Here is an 8,767-nt window from a genome sequence, read left to right on the forward strand (position 1 = left end):
CAAGACATCATTAACGCAGCAGCCGCTCGCTTTATACCAGCCGGTCGAATACCCCAAGTGCGGCCCAATTTCCCGGCGCAGGCAGTGGTACTCACAGACGAGCGTGATGGGATTCGTTATATGGACCCCACTAACCCCAGAATCAGCGAGCTGAGTCTGGAAATAAACAGAATAGTCAACGAACATAAGCGGAATTTTTGGCTGGAAAACTTGGAGCAATGTAACTTAGGCACCGTCTTAGGTGCCTGCACCAACAGGGCCTCAGTCACTTTTGGCGAAGTAACCGTGACCGATCTGAAGAGATGCGCCTGGTTGTTCAACCGTCAATTTATTATTCATCCCGAGAGTGACAGGGCAAGGAGGAGAGCCATTCGCCGAGTTCGTGGTCCCGAGCCGAAGAACAGCCATCACAACTTACCGTGGCCGAAGTTACTATGAATGTCTTCGGTGGCGCCAAATCATCCAAGGCGTTGGGACCCGACGGAATCTCTACATTAATGTTGAAGAATCTGGATTTACCTGGAGTTGAGTACCTTACTACTGTCCTCAACTTGTCTTTGAACACACTTATAGTTCCTGATGTCTGGATGATGCGGTAAATGGTAACCGGGTGAATTTAGTCCTTGGAGAACGACCGCCTCCCATTGCACCTGAGGAAATTGACCTCCCCCGGCAAACCAGATTAGTTCTGGCCCAATTACGTTCCGGCAGATGCAGCCACCTCAACTCCTACAGAGCAAGGATTGATGCCGACGTGCAAGATGTATGTCCCGATTGTAACCAGGGACCGCACGGTACACGTCACCTGTTTAACTACACAGCCATACCCACTCGACTTAAACACAGTACCCTGTGGACGCACCCCATCTTAGTCACAGAGTTTCTGGGTCTTGCGACTCAACAGAATCAAGCAGACTAAAGATGGAACACAACAAACTGATACAACAACAACCATTTGAAAAAATTGTAAATGAAAAGTATGTGAAAAATTAAAATGCTTTTTTTAGACTAATGAATTCAATTAATCCTAGAGTAATTGATGACAAGATTGTGTGGTTGTAGAAAATTTGCCGTAAATATGTTAAAATAAATTAAGATATTTTGTTGAAGTTTTTCAACTTAAACTTAAAAAAGTGTACCCTGTTTAACCTATAAAACCATCAAATATATATCTCTAAAACAAATCTCTTGCTAGTTCACCACAGCTGCATGTAGGGTATCATCAACATTTCAATGTATAAAACTTCCCAAACAAAATCCTCCCCCAATAACTTCCATCTACATGCGAAACCCAACGACCGAATTAAGATTCTCTGCGAATAAATGGTGAATAATTAAATTTTTCAGCAAATGGCAATTAGTAGCAAAGATTTATTTAATGTGATTTTGGCTTTAAGCTCTACCAAAAACTTTCGGTCATAATAAAATCCTTTACAAAACTCTCGCATACACAGCCATGCAAAGAGAGTGTGTGTACGAGGGAGAGAGAGAATGAGAGGGCCACACAAACACCCACACAGCAAATCTCGGCAACAAAAGATTGCACAGCAATGGAAAGTCAATGAATGGTTTTGTTTCTTTCAAAAAATTATATATGTACGCAAAGATAAACTCAAATCGATTCAGGAGAATTTTCGGAAAGTAATGTACAAAATATTAAACAGTGCAGAATATAGCATATACACATGTGTATTCTTCACTGTCATACAGGGTAGCTGACATGAAAATGTGTGAATATATTTTTTTAAATTAATTCAAATGACAAGAATGAGTGGAAGTACATTTCAGAATCCATTCACTTTTGCCCTTATCCTGGCTTTCTAAAATAGCCCAAATAGAAAAGTCCATCGGATTGGTAACTTGTAAATTAAACAGCCACTGTGTAGACGAAATAAAGTGAGGAACATTCTTGGCTTACATGTGCTTTATGCGGCGGTGCCGAAATGTTTGTATAGCCACGGCTCCAAAGCAGCTTCCAAAATATTTTCCCAATAATAAGTCGCATTTACTTTGATGCCAGTCTCAATGAAAACGGTTGACAGCCGAGGGCCGTCACAGCTCCCATACCATCATATGAGACGGAAAATTACTTTTGGTGGCTGTTTGTTAGCTAAAATTCTCACAGGGGAGCTCGGTTAAGTAAACACGATCATTTTGGGATTTACGAATTGCTCAATTTGGAAATTTTTCTCGCCATAGAAAGCGATGTTCGGAAATTTACCACGTTCGTGGAAGCGTAATAACTCCTTTGTTCTTTCGAGTCTAGCTTTGGTATAAGATTGTGTGCCTTATGGAACTTGTTGTATTATGCTATACATTGAACGCCTGGGTTCGAATCCTCGCGAGACCATCAGAAACTATTTTCGGCGGTGGTTTTCCCCTCCTAATGCTGGCAGCATTTGTGGGGTATTATGCCTTCTCTCCAAAGAGGTGTCACACTGCGGTACTACGTTCGAACTTGGCCATAAAAACGGAGGCCCCTTATCATTTAGCTTAAACAATAATCGGACTGGACTCATTGATATGAGAAGTACCCTTGTTCCTTTATGTTCATGGCAAATTTAGTTAGATTGCCACTACGGCGCACAGTATTGCCTCTTCATATATCCGTTGGACAAAAATAGTTCAAGTTAACCTAGTGCCCTACATTTTTGCACAGAGTTATACACTCATAGAAAAAAGTTTGCTGAAAATAGCAAACACTGTCTGCTAAATATTAGTAGTTAATTTTGCTGCTATTGTAGCAGTAGTTCTGCTATTACAGCGGTAGTACTGCAATTTCTGAGTAGCAGGTTTACTGCTGAAAAGTCTATTGTTTGCTGACAATGACTGCTGTCTAATTATAAAGGGGATGTTAGAAGAAAAAATAGAATACATATGTAAATGAGTGTCTCAGTGGATTTTTATAATCACCACTGAATGTAGACTTTCCATAACCTTTCTTCTTTAGATACAAAAGGCCATGCAAGTCGTGTGTACATTACTAGAGCAATAACAACAAGTGCGAGGTAGCTCAGCCGCATTTCGAAGTGTTTACCAATGGATGGATCAGATAGCTTCTTTACAGTAATATTCCACAAATTAAAATCATCTCTCCCAACGAAATTTCTAAAAAAATGCATCATGCTGAGAGTAATCAAAACAAGTAACATGCTACCATAAAAAGTAGTATACAATTTTTTTTCAGCAGACTTGTGTACTCAAAACAGCAGATTTTGTTAGCTGAAATAGCAGTAAGAAATGTTTGCTAATACAGCAGCCCAATGTTTGCTTAAACAGCAGTAATGTCTGCTTTCCCATCCTATGCCGACAAAAACTGACAAACAAACATTTTTGCTGTTTTGAGTAACAATTATAGTTGAGTGTACCATTTAAAATAAAAAATCCTTTGTATAAAGGAAATATTTTTCACCTAAGGGAATGTACCCTTAACAAGTTAGAAAATTTATCATCTTTAAATTAAGTTTGCTAATATTTGGCTCGAAACTTTAAAATTATTAAAAATTTTTTTTTCAGTGTAATCTGGGGGGATAGGAAATCTGGGAGGAAAGAAAGAGGTTTCCGATCGGATACCAGAGACGACACTTCGTGTGCGAGCCACTGCTGCCAGCGGAACAGTCTTGGACTGACGGAACCCTAGTATTGCCATCTGCAAGTTCATGTTACACGGATGGATCAAACCTAGGGGCAGAGTGGGCCCGAGGGTCAACATTGAGAACCCAAGGACTGAGATCTGTTTTAGACTGGAGATTCGGGCGATCATGGAATGCGTGAGGTGGTGTGGTACTAACGCGAGGACGTCGAGTGTGAACATCTTTACGGACAGTAAAATGGCCGTAAGAGCAATAACAACCAGGAGGGTAAGGCCACGAACAGTCTGGCATTGTTAAAAAGAGATTAACGCCTTCTCTTAGGATGGCACAATCCGCGTCGTTTGGGTGCCGGTCCATAACGAAGTAAGAGGGAATGAAAGGGCGGAAGAGTTGGCAATGAAGGAGGTCAGTATAGCTTTTGGTGTCATAATGGATTACATAGGACTACGAGTTCACTTATGCAAAATCGGTGCGGCAAGTGATAGCATTAATATCTGCAACCTCTTTTCAACCTAACCTTACCTAGGGGGACTTACACCCTTTTGTTTTCTCTCCTACATTTCTTCTCACTCGGTACCACAATAAGCCAAACAAACTTGCCTTGGGGATGGAATACCTAGTCAACTTAAACCAAATTCCTAAATTAAGAAATTTCGAAATCTACGTTTGAAATCTTTAAATTGGCAGTAAATCAGAAAATAAGACTTAGTCCAAAATAAATTTAAAATAATTTGTGTTACCTACGCTATTTGTCGAATGTTTTACACCCGACGGTTGAGTCAAGGTCCACAGGGACCTTGTACTTTTTGTATGGACCTTCTCATCAGCCGGAGGGTAAGGAATATTTTTCCAAACTTCTATGATTTGGAAGAAATAATTAAGATTTTCTTTTATTTTTTTTTCAATATTTATCTTCTCAATATTTTGTCATATAATCATTTCAATCATTACGGTATTTTAATTTAATGGTGGCATTGTTCAAAAGATTTGATTTTACAAATTGTTTTCAATGATTGGAAAGAATTCTACACATTGCTTAAAAACATACCTATGTACTATGTATGCATGTACATTTGTAAATATGATATGGTAGACCTGTATTGTTCAACTATGAATGCAGCCCCACATACGAATACATAAGTATGAATGACCCAGGTTTATCTTTACTGTGCCTTAACTTTGCTTTAATCCCCTAAAAGTCAAACAAAGGACATGTGCACAATATGAAGAAAAAGTCGATGGTTTCTGGTTCATGTGTGTGTGTGTGTGTGTTTATTTGTGGAGTTTATGTATGTCCATATCAAAATATGAACGCCTCCATTAAATCATACATTATCCCCATGCAAAAATCAAGACAAGATTTCCCCCACTCGCATTTCTTTTTAAGCATAAGGCGAAGCCACGCCCTCTCAGCAATCATGGGTGGAGCATAATGCGAGAAATCTATGAAATCAAAAAGTAACCACTATGTCGTTTGTTGTATACCTTCACTCACACTCACACACACACATCGTCTGCCACTGCCATCATCTCTGCCGCTCTATAAAATCTTCTGCTTCTCCGTACATTTCTATAGAAATTGTTTTTGGCTTCAACCAAAGAACACACATCAAAGGTAGAAAAGATTGCTTGTTGGCCGTTTGTACATGAGATAGAGTGCGATAGCATGCGTCATGTGAGCTCTGCCAGCAAAGGTATTAGCAAAAAAAGCAGAGATCAACATTGCCATGGTACTTTGTTTAACACAAATAACAGGGAAAAGAATTAAGACATTGCTAGCAGGGGGAAAACAAGACAAGACAAAACATGTTTATATTAAAGATAAACTAATAAGTAAACACGAATGTTAAACTTATTTTGTTTTAGTAATCAAAGAGTGAAAACAACATATTTGTAAGATATACCCCCAAAATATCAATAAAGTTTTCTTCAAAAATCATATGTTTTCAAAATTTTCTAAAATATGTTTTTGATGTATTTTCAAAGATATAAGGTTATGTAAATGATATTAGCAGTCTGCAATTAGACACGTTTTAGTCCCCCACAGTAAGTCACTGGCCAAAGCCGAACCGAACTTTTCGAATTCATTACATCTTATGATGTTGCAAAATTTTGCAAAAACCGGTGTTGGCGTTTAATTTAATTGTTTTATTTGTAATTTTTATCAATATTTCGACCAGCACCGGTGATCTTCATCAGGGTTTGAAATTTTGAAACGAAACAATAGACTTTTCTTTACAGCGCACAAGTTCGACTGTTCGGGTCTTCCTATGCTGCTAAGAATGATGTAAATTTGTTCATAACCTGATATAGCTGCCATATAAACCGATATTGGATCTGGTCTCCTTGAGCCTCTGGAGGACGCATTGAGGACGATTTGACTGAAATTTTGTAAGAGGTGTTCTGTTATGGCTTCCAACAACTTTGCCAAGTATGGTCTAAATTGCATCACAACTTAATATTTAGTGTCATTGCCCGGCTTCGCGTCCAACAGATACCGGTACTTAAGTGGAGACACATTATCAGACATGAATCAACGTAGGGGAGTGGCATTGAAAACAATTAAGGATTTTGTAAGTAGCGAGGAATTCGTAACTTAAAATTTTCTTTTTTGAGGTTACTTTATAGTTTTTAGAGCGCACAACAAGCCGATTACTGGCTTAGGTGTATGTCCATAGTGGCATGGGGCGGATTAATATCTGAACCCTCTTTTCAACCTAACCTAATATTTAGTTAGGTTAAGTTGAAAGGAAGGTGCGGCTATTAATCCGCCCCATGCCACTATGGACATACACCTAAGCCAGTAATCGGCGTGTTGTGCGCTCTTAATACTAAAAAAATAAATAAATCCATGCTACTTACAAAATCCTTAATTGTTTTTGATACCACGCCCCTAAGTTGGTTCATATCTGGTATTGTGTCTCTACCTTAGTGCCGGTATCTGTTAGATGCGAAATCCAAGCAATGAAATCGAAAATGCTGTAACGTCAACTTCCCCGCATGCTATCACTTGCCGCAACCATTTTACACAAGTAAGCTCGTTGTCCCATGAGTCCCTTTCTGATACTGAAAGCTATACTGGCCTCCTTCTTACTTCCTCTCAGTAATAGCCTCGTCTTCTCACGATCTGGATCTCCCTATAGGATTTTCGCCGTTCTACCGACCGTTTCGCTGTTCCACAGGGTTAAATGCGAATTCGTCGCCCACCCCCTTAACTTAGACTGAATCGACCCGAAAGGCTTCGTGTTACCCAAGTTTATTGGCGGCAGATCTCTGGCCTTCACTGCCAAATCGTCCGTTTTCCCATTCCCATTTACTCCGCTATTGCCCGCTATCTCCTTCTTACATTGCAAGACTGTTCGTGATCTTACCGTCCTGGTTGTTATTGCCCTTATGGTCATTTTATTGCCCGTAAAGATGTTTATACTCGACGTCCTCGCATTAACACCACACCACCTCACGCATTCCATGATCGCCCGGGCCCACTCTGTCCTCTAGCTTTGATCCACCCGTGTAACATGATCTTCCAGATGACAGTTCTAGGGTTCCGTCAGTCCAAGACTGTGCCGCTGACAACAGTGCCGCGCACTCGACCTCAAGTGTCGTCTCAGATATCCGATCGGAAACTTCTTCCATTCCTTCCAGATTTCCTATCGTCGCCTCGATTATACCATTTTGAGCGAACGGCCCGTATACATAGTACCCAACGTCTGTAAGCCTTCTCAGTACGCTCCTGAATGTGACACTTCCAATTAATTTTCCTATCCAAGATCACTCCTAAGAATTTGACCTTATCAGATATCGAAATCGTTACATTGAGAAAACCTGGTGCTTCAAATTGTGCGTGAACAGGCATACTTCAATCTTCTCTGCGTTAACACCCAAAGGAGTGGAGATAAAATTTTCTCCTGCGGCGTGCCCTGTGCCATTTTTCCCCTTATATTTATGTCATGGGACTCGCAGTTTATCCACCTGTTCCTTAGCATATCGTTTATCCAGTCTCCAAGGACACGGTCCACCCGATACTGGTCTAAGGATTGGTTCAATATGTCGGTCCGCACATTGTTAAACGCCCCTAGGATGTCCTAATCTTTACCATAGTATCAACAATACGTTCCATGGTTTTTCCATGGTAAGGCTTATAGGTCTGTAGGCCTTTGGTGTCGCACAACTTGCATTGCATATCACCACCAAATATTCCATCAGTTCCGGGTGACTAAAATGGGTTGAAGCTCCACAAGAATTCCCTCACCAATAATTCTGTAATGATAAGTCTTCGATCAACATCATTATTCCGAAATTCCGATATCTCGGTGAGTCCCGTCGTATCATGTGGAAAATGAGTTTTCATCAAAAGCCTCAATATGTTCTCCGTTGTCTCTGCTCTCACTCCCATGTCGTCTACTAACGTTTTAGTTTGGACATGGGGTTTTGAGAGTGAGTCATTAACGCTGTCGACCTGTTCGCAGAAAGCTTCCAGTAGGCACGTTTTGCCGCTCTGGTAATCATATTGTGTTTGCTACCGAAAATTTCGCTCTATGAGCTTAAGAAGTAAAATAGATTGATCGGTTTTTATACGATCTATGTCTACTATCAACCTATCTTGATAGCATATGGTGTGAGTGTTTGAGGACTTAAATATACCTTACATAGTAAATTTCGCCGAAACGAAGAAAAATTAACTGCCTGTCAAACGAAAATCCCTCATTGTCAGTCGCACAAAATTGGTGGGACAGGCTTTAATAAGTCTTCTAAAGGCTCAAGCTATGTCTAAATATGAATCGATATGAATCGTTTGCAACTCCCAACTATCTACATCAATGAGAATCTAGACAAAATCTCAAGAGAATATCATTAACAACAGTTAATATTAGTTAACCCTTTTCTGTGCTGATGGGTATAAACCCAGAATTTATACGAAGAATTTAAAAAATTATGTTTACTACTTTTTATTTTTCATCAAAATTTACTCAATGATATTTTATTTTATTGTTTTTCTGGGACTTATAGTTCTCCCCCGGTTTTTCTATCATGGATGCTATTGGCAACCCTGATTTATGTTATTTCTCTTGAGCCCTACATATAATGCCTGTCTGATGGAATTCTGCATATCCGTATCCGAAGTATCATACCAACGAATGGCACCATGTGAATGTATGCGTTAGTGTTCGTGT

The sequence above is a fragment of the Stomoxys calcitrans genome, chromosome 5, assembly GCF_963082655.1.
Source record: "Stomoxys calcitrans chromosome 5, idStoCalc2.1, whole genome shotgun sequence".
In the NCBI taxonomy this organism is placed as follows: Eukaryota; Metazoa; Arthropoda; class Insecta; order Diptera; family Muscidae; genus Stomoxys; species Stomoxys calcitrans.